Below are 24,205 nucleotides of genomic sequence, written 5' to 3' on the forward strand. Positions count from 1 at the left end.
ACTTAGATGATGGAAGCCCCAAGGCCTCTGAGCCAGTTGGCAGCTAAGTACGCTACCCCGCCGCCCTTCACGCAGGCCTGACACCGAGCTCCTTGCCACGGCTAGGAGTGCTTATTGACTCCGCAGCTCGCCGTGTGGAAATGATGGCGTTAAAAGCACCCGGGGCCGTGAAGGGGCCAGGCTTTCAGCAGGTGCCCAGGTAAGGTTTTGGATGCCGGCCGCCTAGCGAGGGCCAGCAGAAGTAACATGTTTCTCTGCAAAGAAGCTTGTGTAACCAAGCCAGACGGCTGACAAAGAGCTAACCTCAGTGCAAGGAAGGCAAGGAAGGTGCGGAAGGAATTGGGGAGGGGGGGGTGATTCCTGCTAGGGCCCTGAAATCATAAAACAGGCAGGAGAGTCTGACGCATGGTGACGGAGAGGTTGTAGGGGCAGATAGGGGGTGTTGTCACGTGCGAGCACGTGTGCATGCTGGCTTGTGTGTGAGAGTGCGCTTCCTAGGTGTGGCGCGCTGCAGACAGTCAAAGGGATTGTTCCCTTTCATTAAAAGTTAATCCCCGGCTGCAGGCTATTAGAAAGCAACTAACCGCGTTCTACTCACCCTACCCGGGTCTACCGGTGAGTCTCGCCTCTCCTCCCGGCCTGTGGCATTGGCCGTGAAGCTGACGTTCCGTCGACAGCGCTGCAGCCGATCAGTGAGCTCAGCGGCTCTGAGTGGGGCGTTGTGTCTACAAGACCTTTTAAGGAAGCGAGCAAAAAAATTGAAGAGAAGGGAAAGCACAAAAGGACCTGGTCTTGCTGAGCACTGGAAAGGGCAGCCGGCAGCCAGACGTCAAAGTAGAAAAGCAGCAAGTGAGAGGCTTGTCTCTGTCTATGGCCACACCACCCTGAACACGCCCGATCTCATCTCATCTCGGATGCTAAGCAGGGTTGGGCCTGGTTAGTAATTGGATGGGAGACTGTGAAATGATACTCTTCCTGTATTATTTTTATCTACTGAGGAGTTCTCAAAGTATCAATATCACGATATTCTTATAAAAAAATGTATCTATTTATTCTTGGATTGTCCATTAAAAAGAATCAGATTGCAGCAGGTACATACAATAATTAGTTAGAAAGTAATTGTCCATTTGTCCATAATTAGCTTAATTGTTGAGATTCACCTATCTTTCCTTGGATCCTGGCTGGTAAATCATGTCTTTGTCCAGCATGTGTCCAGGCCTACATGTCATCTGCTTCTCAGCATGAAGATTCTGTGTCTTGTGGGGTAGGCAGAGCAAGAGAGCCCCCCCTTTCTGTACCATGGGCATTTATAGCCAGTCGTATGGACACCTGTTCTACATATGGTAGTGAACCAAAAATACACACACAAATAGCGCATGTCAACTAGACACGATGGCTGAGGCATAGAACTCAGAAAAATAATTATTGATTAACATTCCAAATGAATTTCCAGAATTAACAATTTAACATTTCCCCCTTTTTTGAGAATAAAAGGACTTTAACTGAAATTTCTCAAAAGAAGATACATTCATCGGTCATTTTTTCTTTCCTTCTTCCTTGGCAATATCATTAAATTTCCATAATAATAATAATAGTAATAATAGTATCAATATCGGATTATTGCTATATAATGATGTGAATTCATGTTATGGTAAGCCGTGACTAATATTAATTTAATATGTATAATTATACTTCCCTATATCTAAATTGAAGCAATCGCGGGTTCAATCGTCATCATCTGATGTAATCGGGTCGTCGTCTCGTCTTCTTCTTGGTTCTTTTATAACACAGTCTTTAGATGAAAACTCCTTTGAAATAAATTACAGCATGTAGATATTGTACAGTCCATAATTGTGTTCATTATTGTTCAGTCCATAAACTGTACTCTTTATTAGAAAGATCATGTGTGTCAGTTGATAAGAAAACAAAGTCCATGGATGAAATGTAGCTTTAATATGTGTGCAGTGTCACCTGGACTTACGTTGGATCGTCTTTGGAATCTTCCGTGTGTCCGCACTGGTCTCGTGTCACTTTTGGTAACAGATGTGACGTCTTTGGTCAGTAAAGCAAGGGTTAACTTAACACTTCCCTGCTTTATATAGCACCATAACCAGTACTGAGTCCTTTATATACAGGACACATATGCCAGGTATTACCTGTTCACCAGCTTTCATTGAAGCGTTGCAGGTGATAAGAAATCACTGGAACGTGATGAAACTTGAACATAAAACAGTACATATAGGATCATCGTCCTCTGCCGACCTGGTGATCAGTGGTGTGAATTGTATTGTATGTAATGGACACAGTCTATTATAACACTCAGCATTCACACCTGTTACCTTCTGAGACGTCCGGATATCAGTTGCTTCTTCTTGTAACTTTTGAGAATCTCTTTGATTTATAAAAATTAAAAGTCTTTATTAAGATAGAATTCATAATTGCGATGTCTTGATTGAAGTCTTCATTCCCTAATCTGATACCAAATCTGGCAGTTTTTCCTAACCTATAATATCACAGCGTACCATAGCAATCAGTAATATCCATCTAATTATTATCAAAATATTAAAATAAATTATGTTTGGAATAATAAACAATAATAGATAATAATTCATTATCAATCAAGTTCTCCATATGATAGAACATTTTTATGTCATAGGTGTAATTACCTTTTCCAACCCATAGGTGTCAGTGTATTTTGAAAAAACAAGTTTTTATATCTTTATTAAACCAATAATATCAAAGAATGTATACTCCTAAACCAAAATGAATAAATATATGAATGTAGGAATGAATGAATGAATAAATGAATGAATGAATTGTTGTGTTTACTCAGAAAATGTAAACGTTTTTTTCCTTAGCAATATATATTTAATGAAGCAATACTCTAGTATTAGACATTACTTTATTAAATATTAATGTGTTTTCTCAATTGAGATATTGAACTCAAATAAAATCAAATGAGAATTAAAAAATGAAAAAATAGAAAAATAAGAAGTATAAAGTAAGAATAAAATTTTAAAAATGAAAAATAAAATTAAGAGTAAAAATAAGAATAAAAATAAAAATAAGGCCTTTAAATTTTAATGACAAATGCAGAGTAATTATATTCTCCATAAAAAATACCCTTATATCTCCATTATCTGGATGATTTCATATTTGTCATAACCTTGTACCACCAAAAAATATTAAATTATGCAACTTTGCATGCAATACCCTTCTTAATTATACCATAGTATCTTATTATTATTTCTACTTTATTAAAATGTGTGGAAAATAAGTATTGATCAAAAGTGATTATGTAATCAGGATCAAAAGCACATTTTCCCCCTTTATACCAAAAATATTATTTTATAAAATTTATGTATATATCAGAACCAAATTAAAAATAATTATTCTTCTAGAAATATTGTGCATAAATTTCATATCGATGAATAGCATAGATTTGACTAAAGAGAGGTGTGTACCTATTTAGGTAACCATTAAAAATAATATTATAGTTATTCAAGAATATTATCATGTGGAAAATTATTCTAAATATAAATTTGCTTTGTAAACCATTTTGATGTGTGGTTGCCCTTATCCACTATTAGTTAAATCAAGAAATAATAATTATTAAAGAAATATAGAAATATATATATGTAGATAATACCTAATTATGTATTATAATTTCCTCAGAATTAAATATATTTTTGTACCTTCACATAAAGAAACATTTTTATTTTTTCAAACATACAAACATACGAGGCCTCTGTCACATCAATCACACTTAGCAGCTGCTGATTTACTCATCTGTCACCTTCACTCTGACATTCACAGATCTGTTCAACTCAAACATTCCACATATGAAGTTTTATATATATATATATATATATATATATATATATATATATTTAACTCAAAATTGTTGTATCCCAATTTATTAATGCGCATTGCCATATCAATTGAATATCTTTATATTTCTTTGAACATTCCCCAAGTAGATATTATATAATATGAGAGTAAGTCACTGGAATTTCAGACACTTGAAAAAACTCTTGTCTTAGATTCTTTTTTCACTGGCTGTCCGGTCTTAAGTTACATCAGTTGAAAATAGAATGAGTGGGATCCTATACTATTAGCTCAAAGTTCAAAGGCCGCAGCTGTCACACGTCATGCTGTAAAGCTACTTTAATTTGCACGAACACTTCATGCACAGAAAATATTAGCAACACAAAAGAATTAATAAGTATTACATATATATTATAGTTCAACTAGATATATTGTTATTATTTTAAAATGTTATACACATAAAATCATGCAATTTTTTCACTTCCTGTGTGAATAAAGAAATAAATCCATTTTAGAGTTCTTTGATCAAATCCTGCTTTGGAATGAAAACTCTAAGGAAATATAAGAAAATAAAATTAAATATCAAATTCATACAGAAACAGAATTATTTAAATATCTTATACATATATTGGTTGGTTCTAATGTAATTCAAAATATTGCTACTTAAATTTATATATATGAAGTTCTAATTTATTAATTAATATATATATATATATTTTATAAACGTATATATAAATACAATTATACGCAATCTCTACTTAGACAAGTATATATATATATATATATATATATATATATGAACTATTAGAAACTATGTAACTACAATTTTACTGTATAAGATTATAAATAAATATTGAGATATTGTATTACATTTTGATACAACATTGTAATTACAGTTTTTCCTTAGCCACTCCCTAAACCAAATCTTCTGTCTCTCTCAAATATCTCCAGGAACGCCCTATTTAGGAAAGACATTTTTCTATCCTTCAAAACCTCAGAGAACTGCCTGTTCTTCTGTCCACATTCCATGACGTCACTGTGAGTTGGTCGTCTCACCTGTCTCTGTCCATCAGTTTCAGCCATTTTCCTTTTTAGAGAATCACAGTTCTGATTGAGAATTAACTCATTCTGTGGAGAGATGGATCTTTGCACTGGCTGATATGGCTTATAACATATATGAAATCTTCTGCGTATTTGATAGAGTTCACTATGGGGATGACTCAGTCTAGGAGAGTTTGATATTGGCTTTTGGTAAGATTTTACCTTTCCTGGTTTTATAAATTTAGCTTGATTTATTTTCTTTTCACGATTCTCATGTTTTCTAAAAAAATCCAGCATTTGCGCACATTCAAATAATGAATTTTTTTGTGATGCCATAACTTGGGAAACTGAATTTAGGAATTTGAATTTTTGTACAAAAGTTGTTATCATATGTTGTACTTTTCCATTTTTGATGAGAGCTTTGTACAACCGTTCAAATATGAACATGAATGTATATGTACATTCCTTCCTACCAATCCTTAGTTTCTGCAGATCTTCTATGTTGGGAAAATCCTTTCTGACACAATAAATCAAATATCTTAATCTGTCCGAATCATTTTCCCATCCATTAGGAGAGTCATTTTCACAGGGCATTAAATGTAAACGTCTGGACAATGTCACAGGAATCCATATTTTAAATAATTGATTCCTCTCCTCATTGGATAAATCAAACTTATCAGAGAAGCTCTCAAATGTCTATGAATTTCTACAGGCATGGATTTTGACATCATATTTTGGCATGATTTTGTATAATTTCAGCTAATTTTTCCTCATTTTAATTTGGAGTTGAGCCTGGGTAATTCCAGAATTCTCTGATATTTTTAGTGGCTCTTGTACGTCCGTTCCTCCTACGTCACTCACGTCTCCTCCCACATCACCTAGTATGTCGGTTTCTCGTATGTCAGTCATGTCTCCTCCCATGTCAGGTTTCTGTTTGTCCGTCTCTTGGTCAGACCCAAGGTCACCTTCAGTTACAGACACGTGTCTTACTTCTTGTTCATTTTCCACATTACAGTCAGAATCAGTATCACCGTCTGACACTTCTACACTATTTTCCTGCTTAGAAATCTCTAACACAAGACTATGAAAAAAATCTACCAAATGTAGAATATTTCTCAATTTCTGTTTGTCTCTATTTACCAATTTAGAAGTTAACTGTAAATTCTGCAATTCACATTCTTTGTATAAACTGAGCCACAAAACTTCTATGTCATCTCCTACATTAACTTTGAAATTAATATTACTTTGTTTAGCAAAACAAGAAATTATATCCATATTTTGCTTACCTTAAGATTCCTTGGCTTCTCTTTATCAGCACGTCCTGTCTTCAGTTCGTCTGATTCTTTTCCTGTGTGATTCTGTTCCTTGTTAGTACCTCTGCTTCCTGTCTTTCCTCAGTCTGTAGGTCCTTTCTGCTTCTCGTGACAAACTAGTGAATTTACTGACACGTGAACAACAGCTGTTCAGCTCGTCAGGACTTCCCCCTTGTTCACGGAAGAAATTCACTTACTTAATTTAAAAAAAAAAAAACAGGACTGGCTGGATCACCATTGTAAAATAATACTCTTCCTGTATTATTTTTTTCTACTGAGGACTTCTCAAAGTATCAATATCATGATATTCTTATAAAAAAATGTATCTATTTATTCTTGGATTGTCCATTAAAAAGAATCAGATTGCAGCAGGTACATACAATAATTAGTTATAAAGTAATTGTCCATTTGTCCATAATTAGCTTAATTGTTGAGATTCACCCATCTTTCCTTGGATCCTGGCTGGTAAATCATGTCTTTGTCCAGCATGTGTCCAGGCCTACATGTCATCTGCTTCTCAGCATGAAGATTCTGTGTCTTGTGGGGTGGGCAGAGCAAGAGAGCCCCCCTTTCTGTACCATGGGCTTTTATAGCCAGTCGTATGGACACCTGTTCTACATATGGTAGTGAACCAAAAATACACACACAAATAGCGCATGTCAACTAGACACGATGGCTGAGGCATAGAACTCAGAAAAATGATTATCGATTAACATTCCAAATGAATTTCCATAATTAACCATTTAACAGAGACCGCCTGGGAATGCCAGGTGTTGTAGGCTTTTGCTTTTTCCTTCCTTCCACCAGCAGGGGGCACTCTCTTCTATGCCTTTTTTCCATTCCCTTTCACAAGTGCACACATTCATTCTCTTTTCTTTTTTTCATTTGCTTTCTCTCTTGCGCTATTTCATCTCTGCAAAATACCAGCATTCTTCTGATCACCGTGGGCCTCCAGCATTGTTGCTTCTTTACTTTTAATACTAGGCTCCTTTTCACCAGGACCAGCGTCTCCCGCGTGGCTGGAGGCAACCACCGGTAACCCCAAGCAGAAGACCTTTGCAGGCAACACGACCCTCCCCCCTGAAGAGCAGCTCAAAGTCACTGGCAACCATCTCACCCTCTTCCTTCATTCACCCCTGGATGTCTCGCTCCGCCCCAAAGTTACGGGTCCAGCTTGCTCTTTCTGTCACATTACCGTGATGAAGGGTTTAGCCTGCAGGAGACCCTGCGCCGAAACATTTTTGAAGACACCTGATGCGGCGGGTGAATCACTGCTAAACAAACCACACCTGTAGGGACGGCACAGACTTTGCATGGACCCTTCGGAGCCCGCCCCGTCACGGCCAGATTGCTCGCCACCAAGCGATCCTGAGAAAGGCTGGCCGGGCGATGGATCAAGCAGCGTCTACTGGCCTTACCAGCTTGGATATGCCCGATCTCGTCTGATCTCGGAAGCAAAGCAGGGCTGGGCTCAGACAGTACTTGGATGGGAGACCTCCTGGGAACACCGGGTGCTGTAGACCATTTTGATAACATTTTGCCCTACTGCCCAGCTCGGCTAGCATGGAACGGCGCCTTGCCGGACACCGACCTTAAGTAACTTAGATGATGGAAGCCCCAAGGCCTCTGAGCCAGTTGGCAGCTAAGTACGCTACCCCGCCGCCCTTCACGCAGGCCTGACACCGAGTTCCTTGTCACGGCTAGGAGTGCTTATTGACTCCGCAGCTCGCCGTGTGGAAATGATGGCGTTAAAAGCGCCCGGGGCTGTGAAGGGGCCAGGCTTTCAGCAGGTGCCAAGGGAAGGTTTTGGATGCCGGCCGCCTAGCGAGAGCCTGCAGAAGTAACATGTTTCTCTGCAAAGAAGCTTGTGTAACCAAGCCAGACGGCTGACAAAGAGCTAACCTCAGTGCAAGGAAGGCAAGGAAGGTGCGGAAGGAATTGGGGAGGGGAGGGAGATTCCTGCTAGGGCCCTGAAATCATAAAACAGGCAGGAGAGTCTGACGCATGGTGACGGAGAGGTTGTAGGGGCAGATAGGGGGTGTTGTCACGTGTCAGCACGTGTGCATGCTGGCTTGTGTGTGAGAGTGCGCTTCCTAGGTGTGGCGCGCTGCAGACAGTCAAAGGGATTGTTCCCTTTCATTAAAAGTTAATCCCTGGCTGCAGGCTATTAGAAAGCAACTAACCGCGCTCTGCTCACCCTACCCGTGTCTATCGGTGAGTCTCGCCTCTGCTCCCGGCCTGTGGCATTGGCCGTGAAGCTGACGTTCCGTCGACAGCGCTGCAGCCGATCAGTGAGCTCAGCGGCTCTGAGTGGGGCGTTGTGTCTACAAGACCTTTTAAGGAAGCCAGCAAAAAAATTGAAGAGAAGGGAAAGCACAAAAGGACCTGGTCTTGCTGAACACTGGAAAGGGCAGCTGGCTGCCAGACGTCAAAGTAGAAAAGGAGCAAGTGAGAGACCTGTCTCAGGCTGTGGCCACACCACCCTGAACATACCCGATCTCGTCTGATATCAGAAGCTAAGCAGGGCTGGGCCTGGTTAGTACTTAGATGGGAGACCGCCTGGGAATACCAGGTGCTATAGGCTTTTGCTTTTTCCTTCCTTCCACCAGCAGGGGGCACTCTCTTCTATGCCTTTTTTCCATTCCCTTTCACAAGTGCACACATTCATTCTCTTTTCTTTTTTTCATTTGCTTTCTCTCTTGCGCTATTTCATCTCTGCAAAATACCAGCATCCTTCTGATCACCGTGGGCCTCCAGCATTGTTGCTTCTTTACTTTTAATACTAGGACCAGCGTCTCCCGCGTGGCTGGAGGCAACCACCGGTAACCCCAAGCAGAAGACCTTTGCAGGCAACACGACCCTCCCCCCTGAGGAGCAGCTCAAAGTCACTGGCAACCATCTCACCCTCTTCCTTCATTTACCACTGGACGTCTCGCTCCACCCCCAAGGTACGGGTCCAGCTTGCTCTTTCTGTCACATTACCGCGATGAAGGGTTTAGCCTGCAGGAGACCGTGCGCCGAGACATTTTTGAAGACACCTGATGCGGCGGGTGAATCACTGCTAAACAAACCACACCTGTAGGGACGACACAGCCTTTGCATGGACCCTTCGGAGCCTGCTCCGTCACGGCCAGATTGCTCGCCACCAAGCGATCCTCAGAAAGGCTGGCAGAGCGATGGATCGAGCAGTGTCTACTGGCCATACCACCTTGGATACGCCCGATCTCGTCTGATCTCGGGAGCAAAGCAGGGCTCGGCTCAGACAGTACTTGGATGGGAGACCTCCTGGGAACACCGGGTGCTGTAGACCATTTTGATGACGTTTTGCCCTACTGCCCAGCTCGGCTAGCATGGAACGCCGCCTTGCCGGACACCGACCTTAAGTAACTTAGATGATGGAAGCCCCAAGGCCTCTGAGCCAGTTGGCAGCTAAGTATGCTACCCCGCCGCCTTCACGCAGGCCTGACACCGAGCTCCTTGTCACGGCTAGGAGTGCTTATTGACTCCGCAGCTCGCCGTGTGGAAATGATGGCGTTAAAAGCACCCTGGGCCGTGAAGGGGCCAGGCTTTCAGCAGGTGCCCAGGGAAGGTTTTGGATGCCGGCCGCCTAGCGAGGGCCAGCAGAAGTAACATGTATCTCTGCAAAGAAGCTTGTGTAACCAAGCTAGACGGCTGCCAAAGAGCTAACCTCAGTGCAAGGAAGGCAAGGAAGGTGCAGAAGGAATTGGGGAGGGGGAGGTGATTCCTGATAGGGCCCTGAAATCATAAAACAGGCAGGAGAGTCTGATGCATATGACTCGCCCCCTGGGCCGTGGGGCACTCGGTTCCGGGCAATAGGGAGACGATGGGGGTAGTAGTGGCGACCCGGTTCCGTGGCTCAGGGTGGTCAGGCCAATGGTAGTCTGCTACGTTCTGCTAATAATGTCCGACTACGCCACCCGTGGATTGCGGTTATTAGGAATCGCTGCTGCATGCAGACCGCTGGGGCTGATGAGGTGTGCAGCTAGGGTAGTGTGACTCCCCGCGGGAAGAGTGCGGCCCCAGGGCAGTATAATGGATGGTGGGAGTGATGGTAGTGAGAATCCCAGTGCTGATAGTGCGGGAGGAGCAAGGAGCACACAGACAACAAGTTGCAGTCCAGGGTCTTTACTACAACAGGTAAACTGACCCATAAACAGTCCCGGCTAGGAGGGGACCTGGACGTCTGAGAGCAATGGGGAAATTGGCCCTGGTCAGGGTGAGGGTGTAGGCCTACCGTGCTTTCTGCGCTCCTTCTGGCTATCTCCTCCTGATAGGGTAACAGCCCACGTTTCCGAGCTTTCCGTGTATTCTCGCCTGTATGGCCTGCGACGTGGGTTCCTTTCTGCTCCCAGCCTTGTACGGCTTTACTGGTCTCTTCAGTTGTGGCAGGGCCTCCAGGCTTCTTCGGCCAAGGAATGTACAGTCCCTTGCGGACTGGTTCTCTGCTGGGGGATGTGGAATCCTTCCAGCCTCAGACACCAAAGTCTGGTAAAATTAAGTCTTTTCTCTGCCAAGACAGACTCTCTTTGCCTCTTGTCTCTGGCTTGTGGCTCTCCTCCTGCCACACTTCCTCTTAGGTGCAATCAACTTTCTGTCCCTGCTCCACTCTGGGACACGTCTCAGAGCTGAGACAGGCAATCCAGTTCTCTCTAACCCTGCCCCCAGCACCAGCTTTTATAGGGGCAGCCTGCTCCCCCTACTGGCCTGAGACAGGAGGCATTGCATGCTAATGTTCCCCTGACCAGAGAACCTCCCCCTTGCTCTCAGACACAGCTTTAATACATTTTGTGGCATCCAGGCCAGGGTGACACATTCCCCCCTAGTGAAATTTAGTACTCCGGGACTAAACAATACACAAGACAATATGCATAACAATAAAACATTAATAGACAGACGACGCACAAATTGAGTTCTTAAGGTCACAGTGTGGCCTGTGACCGGGTGTTCATATCACCAATACAACGGGAGCCTTAACCAGGTGGGGGTCTGTCCTACCCCAAGTCCTTCACAGTCTTAGTTCATTCCTGGGTTAGGCTCAGAATGCAGTCCATACAAGGTCCCGGTTATAAAAAGTCCATAACCTGTGAGTCCTTACGGTAGCTGCAAGAAACTGAAACACACTATTAATAAACATGCAGGTAACTTGGCAAACATTTCAACATTTGGCAACAGGGTTATTTACAATCTTAGTACACTCTAGATTCTCCAGCGAGCGGGTATCTGCCCCTTTGTGCTCCTGGTTGACCTCCTTAACCCACTGTCTGGTGGTGGACCAACCTGGCTTTCCCCACTAGCGTTAGGGGTACAGCTACCAACTGGGTGTACAGGTAGGGCAGGCAGCTGTCTGCGGGTTCTTTGGCTTACCGCAGGCATGGCAGGCTCACTGTCAGCAGAGGGTTGACTCTCCTGGGCTGCTGGTACAGGCTCTTCTGCCTCTGGAACTGCTGGCTCCTCTTCACCTTCCGGCTCTGGTGTTGGTTGTTGCTGGGCCGGTTGCAGGAAATGCAGGACGGGTACCACTATGGCATCATTTATGCGAGTCCAGGACTGAGGGAACTCTCCGAGAATGGTGCTGATCATTTCTTCCTTGTCCTCTGCGGGTTCAAGGTCACTCTGATCCTCTTCTGCACTACGGAGTTGCTCGGGGCACCTTTTGAGGTGGTCTCTGGAGACGACACTAGTGGTTTCTCCTCCGTCCTTGGTGATTACGCACACCTTTGGGTTGTCGTGGTCAGACTGCAGTACGGTGTAGGGTTCCCTTTCCCACTGGTCGTCCAACTTATGTAGCCTTCTTTTTCGCTTTAGGACTTGCTCACCAGGTTCTAGGGGACCAGCAGAGGCGTGTTGATTGAAGAGTCTTTCTTGCTTCTCTCTCACCTGGGCCAGGCTCTTCTCCACACTCTCCTGTACCTTCTTGTACTGCAGTTGCCTTTCCGTATCCCAGTCCGCATCCGGGGAGGTGTCCTCAGGTATTAGGACTCCCATCTCCAGGTCTACGGGCAGCTTACCCGGTCTGGCTCGCATCAGGTAAGCCGGGGTGCAGTTGGTAGCATTCACCGGGATATTGTTGTATAGGTCTATCAGGTCCGGCAGTTTTTCTGGCCACAGGCTGCGTTCCTCCAGGGGCAACGTCTTCAGGAGATCAATGACTATATTGTTCATCTTCTCACACATCCCGTTGGTTTGTGGATGGTAAGGCATTGTCCGAATTTTCTTACAGCCATAGAGGTTGCAGAACTCCTGGAAGATTTCAGCCTCGAACGCTGGACCCTGGTCTGTCAGGACCTGTTCCGGATACCCGTGTGGATGGCAGAAGTATTGCTGGAAGGCTCTGGCTGCTGTTTGGGCTGTCAAGTCCTTTACCGGGACCACCACTAGAAAACGGGAATAGTGGTCCACGATTGTCAGGGCATAGATGTATCCTGACCGGCTGGGAGCCAATTTGACATGGTCCAGAGCTACCAGCTCAAGAGGCTGCGTGGTGACGATGGGCCTCAAGGGTGTCTTCTGGCTGGTGCGGTCCTTCCTCCTCAGGTGACAAGGGCCACAGTCTCTGCACCATTTTTCTACAGCTCCTCTCATGCCGACCCAAAAGAACCTTCCTCTTAGTAGGAACTCCAGTTTCTTCCAACCGAAGTGTCCCGCTCTGTCATGGAAAGCCCCCAGGACCATAGCTGCATCTCGCCTTGGGACCACGACTTGCCAGGTCAGCTCGTGCGTCCGGTGGTTGACAATCCTTCTGCACAACTTGCCTTCGTAGAGGAACAGCTTGCTCTTCTCCTTCCTTAGCTGCTTGGCTTCCTCTGGGGCATCTGGATCTAGGCGGGTGTCTTGCCGGGTCAGCAGATCTTTCACCAGGCGGACTGCAGGGTCACTATCTTGGGTCTCGGCCCAGCTGTGGTGAGGTAGGGGATTCATCATCACAGTTGTTAGATAGTCCTCATTCACGCGGTGAGAGTGTTGAGCGGCTCCATACCGGTGAAACGCGGGGAGTTCTACCTCCTCCAGCTCTTCTGGGTCTTCGTCACCTTCAGGTAAGTGAGGCATTCTTGATAGGGCGTCCGCGTTGGCGTTGGTTTTGCCTGCCCGGTACTTGATCACGAAGTCATAGTTGGAGAGACGGGCCATCCACCGCTGTTCCAGGGCACCCAGTCTTGCATTGTCCAGGTGTGTCAACGGGTTGTTGTCCGTGTACACGGTGAACTTTGCAGAGGCCAGGTAATGCTTGAAGCGTTCCGTCACGGCCCACACCACCGCCAAGAAATCTAGCTTGAAGGAGCTGTAATTCTCCGGGTTCCTCTCGGTGGGCCTCAGCTTCCGACTGGCGTATGCGATCACCCGTTCTCTGCCCTGTTGGTTTTGGGACAGTACGGCTCCCAGTCCCACATTACTGGCATCTGTGTGGAGAATGAAAGGCTGGCCGTAATCAGGGTAGGCCAGGATCTCATCCCCCGTGAGGGCCATCTTTAGCTGGCGGAAGGACTCCTCTTCCGGTTTATCCCACTTGAAGGGTGGCTTTTGACTTCGGGACTTAGACTGTCCGATCAGGAGGTCCTGCATAGGAGCTGCCATCTTAGTGAACCCGGGGATGAACCTTCGGTAGTAGCCTACCAACCCGAGAAACTGTCTCACCTCTTTGATGTTCGAGGGGCTTGGCCAGCTCTTGATTGCCGTGACTTTGTCAGGGTTGGGGGCCACTCCTTCCGCGCTTACCACGTGCCCTAGGTACTGGACCTTTGGTTTCAGCAGGTGACACTTCCATGGTTTCACCTTCAGGCCATAGCCTGCCAGGGCTTCGAACACCTCGGCCAGGTGCTTTAGATGGTCCTCGTAGGTCTTCGAATAGACGATCACGTCGTCCAGGTAAAGGAGGACCGTATTGAAGTTTCGGTGCCCTAGACAGCATTCCATCAGCCGCTGGAAGGTCCCTGGTGCGTTGCAGAGCCCGAAAGGCATACAGTTGAACTCGCTCAGTCCCATCGGGGTGGTGAAGGCGGTCTTCTCCTTGTCAGCCTCTGCCACAAGAACCTGCCAGTACCCGCTAGTAAGGTCCAAAGTAGAAAAGAAGTTAGCAGATTTTAGTGCGGCTAAAGACTCCTCTATTCTAGGCAGCGGGTATGTGTCTTTGTGGGTGATACGGTTGATTTGTCTATAGTCCACGCACATTCTCATGGTGCCGTCTTTCTTTTTCACCAGAACCAAGGGGGCTGCCCAGGGGCTACAGCTATCTCTAATGACCCCAGCTTCCTTCATCTCTCTTAGCATGCCCTTGGCGTTCTGATAATGTGCAGGGGGTACAGGCCTGTGTCTCTCTTTTATTGGTGGGTGGCTCCCTGTGGGGATGTGGTGTTCTATCCCCTTTACTCTGCCGAAGTCCAGCGGGTGCTTACTAAAGACTCTCTCGTACTCCTGTACCACCCGGTAGACTCCTTGTTTTTGGTGCAGGGGAGTGGAGTCAGCACCCACATGGAGTTTCTGGCACCAGTCCTCCTTTTGTTTCTGGGAGCCATTACCCTCCGCCTGAGGAGATGGAGGCAAGGGTTCCACGGCCCTGATAGCTTGGTGTTCGACAACAAACAGTTTGGCGAGTGTAGCGTACCTGGGTAAGTGTACTTCCCTCTCCCCAATGTTGAGGATGCGGACGGCCACCCTCCCATGATGGACATCAACCACCCCCCGGGCTGTCAAAATGGTGGGCCTGCTGTCTGAGTACACGGGTTCTACCATGGCTTGGTAGTCTCTACCTCTCAACCCGATTGCAGTCCGACACCAGATCATCATTTCACTTTTGGGAGGCATGGAAATGGGGAATGGGTCACTCAGTCTTACGCTACCGATCTCACCACCAGACAGTTCTACCTGCTGCCGTCTCATCAGGGCTTTTATCTCCTTGTTGAGGACCCTCTGTTGGCAGGAACTAGCATTCACCGCCACCTGTTGTAGAATTACAATTACCTCTGAAAGACAATTTTCAATTATGTTAGTACCCACAGTTATTTTAGGGTGACTTTCATGACCGTCAATGTCCACAATAATCACTCCCTGTGCCGGCAGTTCAACTTTACCAATTTTAATGGTCATCTCCTTGAACCCCATCTGCGGCACGGGTAAGCCATTACTGGCGATGATGCTCAAGTTACTGTCTGGATACCGTGTGATATCAGCATCAGTCCAATACTGCTTAAAAAGTACATAAGGGATTGTGGTTACTTGCGACCCAGTATCCAGCAAGGCGCTCATGGGGATACCGTCCAGCACCACGGGTAAAACCGGGTGCCCCCCAACGTACTTATCACGCCAATTATAAGGGCCTGGTGATCTTATGCCTGGGGGTCGGCCCTCTGCCCCAGGTTGGACCCGTTTAAATTACAGTACCTGGAAATGTGTCCGGGCTGGTTGCATCGACGGCAAATGGGCTGTCCATCCTCTGCGTAGCGGTCTGTGGGCCTCCCTCGGAATGACGGGATCCTCCTCTGTCGACGCCACGGGACATCCTCCGGACTTGAAGCCAGCTCGATGGGTCTTGACGGATCCACTTGCAACGCCTGGACGGTTCTGGTCAACGCCACGACGCTCCTGGTTAACTCCTGGACTTGGTGGTACAGGCCTTTCGACGGGGCTTGGTTCAGGGCCTGTGCATCAGCCTCCACGGAGTCCATAGAGGAGGGCGCCGCCTCCTGGTGGTAGGTGATAGCAGGGCGCGGGGGTTTATAGCGCCACTGGTTGCAGATTCACGGAGCACCCTTATGGCCCTGTCCTTAAATTGGGCAAAGGTCAGGTCGGGGTTCTGAAAGAACATGAGGCGCAGTTGGGCCCTGTGGGCGCTAGACAGCAGACCTTCTATGAATTGTTCTGTTAGCAGCTTATCGGTTTCCTGCACACTGCCAGGGTCAGTTTGTTGAATAGCCCTCAAGGCTTCCTGCAGATTTAGGGCATAGTCTCTAATGCTGTCCTGTGCCCGCTGCCTACATCCATAGAACCTCATTTTAATCTCAGCGGAGGTACGTGTATCAAAGGTACCCCGCAGCCGGGCCAGGATACCCTTCACAGTCCTTTTCTCCTCAGTGGGCCATGATTTTACCTCCCTTTGGGCTGCGCCAGTTAACTGCCCTGTCAATATGCTGACCTTCTGCTCCTCTGTCAGGGGGTAAACCTGGAACAAACTGTATAGTCTTTCATTAAAGTCAGTTAGGGCATGGGGCTCCCCTGAGTATTTGGGCAGCCAGGCCGCTCCAGGGATGTAGGGCAGGGAAAAGGGCATCACTGCTGCTGCAGCTGCGTTGGTGGTAGTGGGCGCCTCTGTGTCTGACATCTTCCTCCCACCTAGTTAAGCGTGGCCTACCTTCCAGCGATCCTCTTCTGTAGGCCGCGGCTCCGCTGCTGCTGCTATGGACGAGGACCTGGCGTCGCGTCCTGATGACGTCAGCGTCGCTCTCTCTCCCTTCCAGGACCTTGCGCAGCGTCGGAGCGTGGGGCGGAGCTTCGGATCTCGCGCGGTTTTGACGTCCACGCCCCTCTTCTTCCCGCGCGGCGTCCTGAAGATGGCGTCCGATGGAGGGAAGCAGCTGCGGATGGCGGGAAGAAGGCAGAAGACGGTGGGAAACGGTCCAAGATGGCGTCCGATGGCGGGAATCGGCTCCGGATGGCGGGAAACTTCGCCACAGGTAAGTTTACAAAAGTCTTTTTCAGGCACGCAGTACCCGGTGGTTGCGGGCACGAAATCCTGCCGACTACGCCAAAGCTGACTCGCCCCCTGGGCCGTGGGGCACTCGGATCCGGGCAATAGGGAGACGATGGGGGTAGTAGTGGCGACCCGGTTCCGTGGCTCAGGGTGGTCAGGCCAATGGTAGTCTGCTACGTTCTGCTGATAATGTCCGACTACGCCACCCGTGGATTGCGGTTATTAGGAACCGCCGCTGCATGCAGACCGCTGGGGCTGATGAGGTGTGCAGCTAGGGTAGTGTGACTCCCCACGGGAAGAGTGCGGCCCCAGCGCAGTATAATGGATGGTGGGAGTGATGGTAGTGAGAATCCCAGTGCTGATAGTGCGGGAGGAGCAAGGAGCACACAGACAACAAGTTGCAGTCCAGGGTCTTTACTACAACAGGTAAACTGACCCATAAATAGTCCAGGCTAGGAGGGGACCTGGACGTCTGAGAGCAACGGGGAAATTGGCCCTGGTCAGGGTGAGGGTGTAGGCCTACTGTGCTTTCTGCGCTCCTTCTGGCTATCTCCTCCTGATAGGGTAACAGCCCACGTTTCCGAGCTTTCCGTGTATTCTCGCCTGTATGGCCTGCGACGTGGATTCCTTTCTGCTCCCAGCCTTGTACGGCTTTACTGGTCCCTTCGGTTGTGGCAGGGCCTCCAGGCTTCTTAGGCCAAGGAATGTACAGTCCCTTGCGGACTGGTTCTCTGCTGGGGGATGTGGAATCCTTCCAGCCTCAGACACCAAAGTCTGGTAAAATTAAGTCTTTTCTCTGCCAAGACAGACTCTCTTTGCCTCTTGTCTCTGGCTTGTGGCTCTCCTCCTGCCACACTTCCTCTTAGGTGCAATCAACTTTCTGTCCCTGCTCCACTCTGGGACACGTCTCAGAGCTGAGACAGGCAATCCAGTTCTCTCTAACCCTGCCCCCAGCACCAGCTTTTATAGGGGCAGCCTGCTCCCCCTACTGGCCTGAGACAGGAGGCATTGCATGCTAATGTTCCCCTGACCAGAGAACCTCCCCCTTGCTCTCAGACACAGCTTTAATACATTTTGTGGCATCCAGGCCAGGGTGACACACATGGTGACAGAGAGGTTGTCGGGGCAGCGTGTGCATGCTGGCTTGTGTGTGAGAGTGCGCTTCCTAGGTGTGGCGCGCTGCAGACAGTCAAAGGGATTGTTCCCTTTCATTAAAAGTTAATCCCCGGCTGCAGCCTAATAGAAAGCAACTAACCGCGCTCTACTCACCCTACCCGGGTCTACCGGTGAGTCTCGCCTCTGCTCCCGGCCAGTGGCATTGGCCGTGAAGCTGACGTTCCGTCGACAGCGCTGCAGCCGATCAGTGAGCTCAGCGGCTCTGAGTGGGGCGTTGTGTCTACAAGACCTTTTAAGGAAGCCAGCAAAAAAATTGAAGAGAAGGGAAAGCACAAAAGGACCTGGTCTTGCTGAGCACTGGAAAGGGCAGCCGGCAGCCAGACGTCAAAGTAGAAAAGCAGCAAGTGAGAGGCTAGTCTCTGCCTACGGCCACACCACCCTGAACACGCCCAATCTTGTCTGATCTAAAAAGCTAAGCAGGGTTGGGCCTGGTTAGTACTTGGATGGGAGACCACCTGGGAATACCAGGTGCTGTAAGCTTTTGCTTTTTCCTTCCTTCCACCAGCAGGGGGCACTCTCTTCTATGCCTTTTTTCCATTCCCTTTCACAAGTGCACACATTCATTCTCTTTTCGTTTTTTCATTTGCTTTCTCTCTTGCGCTATTTCATCTCTGCAAAATACCAGCATCCTTCTGATCACCGTGGGCCTCCAGCATTGTTGCTTCTTTACTTTTAATACTAGGCTCCTTTTCACCAGGACCAGCGTCTCCCCCGTGGCTGGAGGCAACCACCGGTAACCCCAAGCAGAAGACCTTTGCAGGCAACACGACCCTCCCCCCTGAAGAGCAGCTCAAAGTCACTGGCAACCATCTCACCCTCTTCCTTCATTCACCCCTGGAAGTCTCGCTCCGCCCCCAAGTTACGGGTCCAGCTTGCTCTTTCTGTCACATTACCGCGATGAAGGGTTTAGCCTGCAGGAGACCCTGCGCCGAGAAATTTTTGAAGACACCTGATGCGGTGGGTGAATCACTGCTAAACAAATCACACCTGTAGGGACGGCACAGACTTTGCATGGACCCTTCGGAGCCCGCCCCGTCACGGCCAGATTGCTCGCCACCAAGCGATCCTGAGAAAGGCTGGCCGGGCGATGGATCGAGCAGCTTCTACTGGCCATACCACCTTGGATACACCTGATCTCATCTGATCTCGGAAGCAAAGCAGGGCTGGGCTCGGACAGTACTTGGATGGGAGACCTCCTGGGAACACTGGGTGCTGTAGACCATTTTGATGACATTTTGCCCTACTGCCCAGCTCGGCTAGCATGGAACGGCGCCTTGCCGGTCACCGACCTTAAGTAACTTAGATGATGGAAGCCCCAAGGCCTCTGAGCCAGTTGGCAGCTAAGTACGCTACCCCGCCGCCTTCACGCAGGCCTGACACCGAGCTCCTTGCCACGGCTAGGAGTGCTTATTGACTCCACAGCTCGCCGTGCGGAAATGATGGCGTTAAAAGCACCCGGGGCCGTGAAGGGGCCAGGCTTTCAGCAGGTGCCCAGGAAAGGTTTTGGATGCCGGCCGCCTAACGAGGGCCAGCAGAAGTAACATGTTTCTCTGCAAAGAAGCTTGTGTAACCAATCCAGACGGCTGCCAAAGAGCTAACCTCAGTGCAAGGAAGGCAAGGAAGGTGCGGAAGGAATTGGGGAGGGGGGGGTGATTCCTGCTAGGGCCCTGAAATCATAAAACAGGCAGGAGAGTCTGACGCATGGTGACGTAGAGGTTGTAGGGGCAGATAGGGGGTTTTGTCACGTGCGAGCACGTGTGCATGCTGGCTTGTGTGTGAGAGTGCGCTTCCTAGGTGTGGCGCGCTGCAGACAGTCAAAGGGATTGTTCCCTTTCATTAAAAGTTAATCCCCGGCTGCAGGCTATTAGAAAGCAACTAACCGCGCTCTACTTACCCTACCCAGGTCTAACGGTTAATCTCGCCTCTGCTCCCGGCCTGTGGCATTGGCTGTGAAGCTGACGTTCCGTCGACAGCGCTGCAGCCGATCAGTGAGCTCAGCGGCTCTGAGTGGGGCCTTCTGTCTACAAGACCTTTTAAGGAAGCCAGCAAAAAAAATTGAAGAGAAGGGAAAGCACAAAAAGACCTGGTCTTGCTGAGCCCTGGAAAGGGCAGCCGGCAGCCAGACTTCAAAGTAGAAAAGCAGCAAGTGAGAGGCTTGTCTGTGCCTTCAAAGTAGAAAAGCAGCAAGTGAGAGGCTTGTCTGCGCCTTCAAAGTAGAAAAGCAGCAAGTGAGAGGCTTGTGTGTGCCTACAGCCAAACCACTCTGTACACGCCCGACCTTGTCTAATCTTGGAAGCTAAGCAGGGTTGGGCCTGGTTAGTACTTGGATGGGAGACTGCCTGGGAATGCCAGGTGCTCTAGGCTTTTGCTTTTTCTTTCCTTCCACCAGCAGGGGGCACTCTCTTCTATGCCTTTTTTCCATTCCGTTTCAAAAGTGCACACATTCATTCTCTTTTCTTTTTTTCATTTGCTTTCTCTCTTGCGCTATTTCATCTCTGCAAAATACCAGCATCCTTCTGATCACCGTGGGCCTCCAGCATTGTTGCTTATTTACTTTTAATACTAGGCTCCTTTTCACCAGGACCAGCGTCTCCCGCATGGCTGGAGGCAACCACCGGTAACCCCAAGCAGAAGACCTTTGCAGGCAACACGACCCTCCCCCCTGAAGAGCAGCTCAAAGTCTCTGGCAACCATCTCACCCTCTTCCTTCATTCACCTCTGGACGTCTCTCTCAGCCCCCAAGTTACGGGTCCAGCTTGCTCTTTCTGTCACATTACCGCGATGAAGGGTTTAGCCTGCAGGAGACCCTGCGCCGAGACATTTTTGAAGACACCTGATGCGGCGGGTGAATCACTGCTAAACAAACCACACCTGTATGGACGGCACAGCCTTTGCATGGACCCTTCGGAGCCTGCCCCGTCACGGCCAGATTGCTCGCCAACAAGCGATCCTGAGAAAGGCTGGCCGGGCGATGGATCGAGCAGCGTCTACTGGCCATACCACCTTGGATACACCCGATCTCGTCTGATCTCGGATGCAGGGCTGGGCTCGGACAGTACTTGGATGGGAGACCTCGTGGGAACACCGGGTGCTGTAGACTATTTTGATGACGTTTTGCCCTACTGCCCAGCTCGGCTAGCATGGAACGGCGCCTTGCCGGACACCGACCTTAAGTAACTTAGATGATGGAAGCCCCAAGGCCTCTGAGCCAGTTGGCAGCTAAGTACGCTACCCCGCCGCCTTCACGCAGGACTGACACCGAGCTCCTTGCCACGGCTAGGAGTGCTTATTGACTCCGCAGCTCGCCGTGTGGAAATGATGGCGTTAAAAGCACCCGGGGCTGTGAAGGGGCCAGGCTTTCAGCAGGTGCCCAGGGAAGGTTTTGGATGCCGGCCGCCTAGCGAGGGCCAGCAGAAGTAACATGTTTCTCTGCAAAGAAGCTTGTGTAACCAAGCCAGACGGCTGACAAAGAGCTAACCTCAGTGCAAGGAAGGCAAGGAAGGCAAGGAAGGTGAGGAAGGAATTGGGGAGGGGGGGTTGTGATTCCTGCTAGGGCCCTGAAATCATAAAACAGGCAGGAGAGTCTGACGCATGGTGACGGAGAGGTTGTAGGGGCAGATAGGGGGTGTTGTCACGTGCGAGCACGTGTGCATGCTGGCTTGTGTGTGAGAGTGCGCTTCCTAGGTGTGGCGCGCTGCAGACAGTCAAAGGGATTGTTCCCTTTCATTAAAAGTTAATCCCCGGCTGCAGGCTATTAGAAAATAACTAACCACGCTCTACTCAACCTACCCGGGTCTACTGGTGAGTCTCGCCTCTGCTCCCGGCCTGTGGCATTGGCCGTGAAGCTGACGTTCCGTCGACAGCGCTGCAGCCGATCAGTGAACTCAGCGGCTCTCAGTGGGGCGTTCTGTCTACAAGACCTTTTAAGGAAACCAGCAAAAAAATTGAAGAGAGGGGAAAGCACAAAAGGACCTGGTCTTGCTGAACACTGGAAAGGGCAGCCGGCAGCCGGCAGCCAGACATCAAAGTAGAAAAGCAGCAAGTGAGAAGCTTGTCTGTGCCTACGGCCACACCACCCTGAATGCGCCCGATCTCAGAAGCTAAGCAGGGTTGGGCCTGGTTAGTACTTAGATGGGAGACCACCTGGGAATACAAGGTGTTGTAGGCTTTTGCTTTTTCTTTCCTTCCACCAGCAGGTCGCACTCTCTTCTGTGCCTTTTTTCTATTCCCTTTCACAAGTGCACACATTCATTCTCTTTTCTTTTTTTCATTTGCTTTCTCTCTTGCGCTATTTCATCTCTGCAAAATACCAGCATCCTTCTGATCACCGTGGGCCTCCAGCATTGTTGCTTCTTTACTTTTAATACTAGGCTGCTTTTCACCAGGACCAGCATCTCCCGCGTGGCTGGAGGCAACCACCGGTATCCCCAATCAGAAGACCTTTGCAGGCAACACGACCCTCCCCCCTGAAGAGCAGCTCAAAGTCACTGGCAACCATCTCACCCTCTTCCTTCATTCACCCCTGGACGTCTCGCTCCGCCCCCAAGTTACGGGTCCAGCTTGCTCTTTCTGTCACATTACCGCGATGAAGGGTTTAGCCTGCAGGAGACCCTGCGCCGAGACATTTTTGAAGACACCTGATGCGGCGGGTGAATCACTGCAAAACAAACCACACCTGTAGGGACGGCACAGCCTTTGCATGGACCCTTCGGAGCCCGCCCCGTCACAGCCAGATTGCTCGCCACCAAGCGTGTTACAACTCTCCTGTTAGGTTTTTTTTATTTTGCTGGTCACATGACCATTTTGCCTATTTTATCCGGCCCCGCCCTCCTGGCTTTGCTGGACTTCATTTGTATTTACTACTGTTGAGCTAGCTTGTTGCTCTGTTGCCGTTCTCTGTTAGTTTTGCTAGGTCTTCTGACCCCTATGCCTTTTTGTTGTGTGTTTGTCTTTGACTGCTACTATTTCTGCTAGGAGGTGTCCAACTTTTCCCAGTCCCTAGATCTTGTAGGGATCCCTCCCTCACATCTATAGGTCTGCGTTCAGACTAGCCGAGGACTTTAGCGGGTCTGATCGCAGGATCAGGTTCCCCGTTACGTCGTAGGGATCTAGTTTAGTTCTATTGTAGGGATAGATCTCCTTTCTTTCCTTAGTCTCTGTAGCAGATCATAACAGTAATTCCAGCCATAAAAAAAAAAAAATTTCTCTAAGAAAAGACATCCAGTTTTCCATCATGGTCTCGGTGCAAGATTTGGCTCAACGCTTGCAGGGACTCTCTCTGGAGGTGACCAAGCTCCAACAACACGTGAGTAGCTGTTCTGGAGCGCATTTTGTGGAGCCTAAGGTACGTCTGCCTGATCTATTTTTTGGCAAACAACAAGATTTTTTTTCTTTTAAATATGCTTGTCTATTATATTTTCGTTTGAGACCCGGATCCTCTGGTGATGAATCACAGCGCATAGGGATCATAATGTCACTTTTGCGCATAGATCTTCAGGGATGGGCCTTCTCTCTCCAACCTAGTGATCCGTGCTTTAGATCAGTGGATAGTTTTTTTTCTGCTTTGGGTTTGTTGTACGATGATCCTGATCGTGTCTCATCTGCTGAGTCTGAATTAAGACGTTTGAGGCAGGGATCAGGTAATGTGGAAAAATATTGTTCTCACTTCCGTCGGTGGTCTGCCCAGGTGGGGTGGAACGATTCTGCTCTGAAAAGCTTGTTTCTTGCAGGGCTATGTGAAAGGTTAAAGGATTTACTGATTGCTTATCCCACACCTGGAAACTTGCAGGAGGCAATGCAATTAGCTATACGGGTGGACAGGAGACTGCGTGAAAGGGTTAATGAGAGCAAATCCTCTGCTATGTCAGCTTCGAGTCCTGAGAGGTTCTGTGCTGACAATGGAGAGCCGATGGCTCCCCGCTCTCAGGAAAAAGACCGCCGACTTTCTGAAGGCTTGTGTTTCTATTGCGGAAATTCGGGTCATTTTATTAAGAGCTGTGTGCTTCGTAAGAAGAAAGAAAAAAAAATGGTCAGTCATGCTCGTATTGCCTGTTTAAATTCTAAGGGAGTATTCCTATCTGCCACTACTGCTGCTCAGGATGAATTAATTGAGTTTCGGGTATTTGTGGATTGTGGATCTACTCTG

The 24,205-nt window shown here is 48.3% G+C and overlaps 8 pseudogenes; all 8 read left to right on the forward strand.

Moving 5' to 3' along the window:
- The first annotated feature begins 7,585 nt into the window (after nucleotides 1–7,585).
- Nucleotides 7,586–7,705, forward strand: LOC141269043 (5S ribosomal RNA; annotated as a pseudogene).
- A 942-nt stretch (nucleotides 7,706–8,647) lies between these two features.
- On the forward strand, nucleotides 8,648–8,766 carry LOC141267305 (5S ribosomal RNA; annotated as a pseudogene).
- Nucleotides 8,767–9,372: 606 nt separating this feature from the next.
- Nucleotides 9,373–9,492, forward strand: LOC141268855 (5S ribosomal RNA; annotated as a pseudogene).
- An 8,929-nt stretch (nucleotides 9,493–18,421) lies between these two features.
- LOC141267825 (5S ribosomal RNA) lies at nucleotides 18,422–18,540 on the forward strand (annotated as a pseudogene).
- A 621-nt stretch (nucleotides 18,541–19,161) lies between these two features.
- LOC141267475 (5S ribosomal RNA) lies at nucleotides 19,162–19,281 on the forward strand (annotated as a pseudogene).
- Nucleotides 19,282–20,305: 1,024 nt separating this feature from the next.
- LOC141269433 (5S ribosomal RNA) lies at nucleotides 20,306–20,424 on the forward strand (annotated as a pseudogene).
- Nucleotides 20,425–21,045: 621 nt separating this feature from the next.
- On the forward strand, nucleotides 21,046–21,160 carry LOC141269596 (5S ribosomal RNA; annotated as a pseudogene).
- Nucleotides 21,161–22,119: 959 nt separating this feature from the next.
- On the forward strand, nucleotides 22,120–22,228 carry LOC141268969 (5S ribosomal RNA; annotated as a pseudogene).
- The last annotated feature ends 1,977 nt before the right edge of the window (nucleotides 22,229–24,205 follow it).

The sequence above is a fragment of the Phyllobates terribilis genome, unplaced genomic scaffold (genome assembly GCF_046119375.1).
Source record: "Phyllobates terribilis strain yellow unplaced genomic scaffold, ASM4611937v1 Scaffold_4__5_contigs__length_816908805, whole genome shotgun sequence".
Classification (NCBI taxonomy): Eukaryota; Metazoa; Chordata; class Amphibia; order Anura; family Dendrobatidae; genus Phyllobates; species Phyllobates terribilis.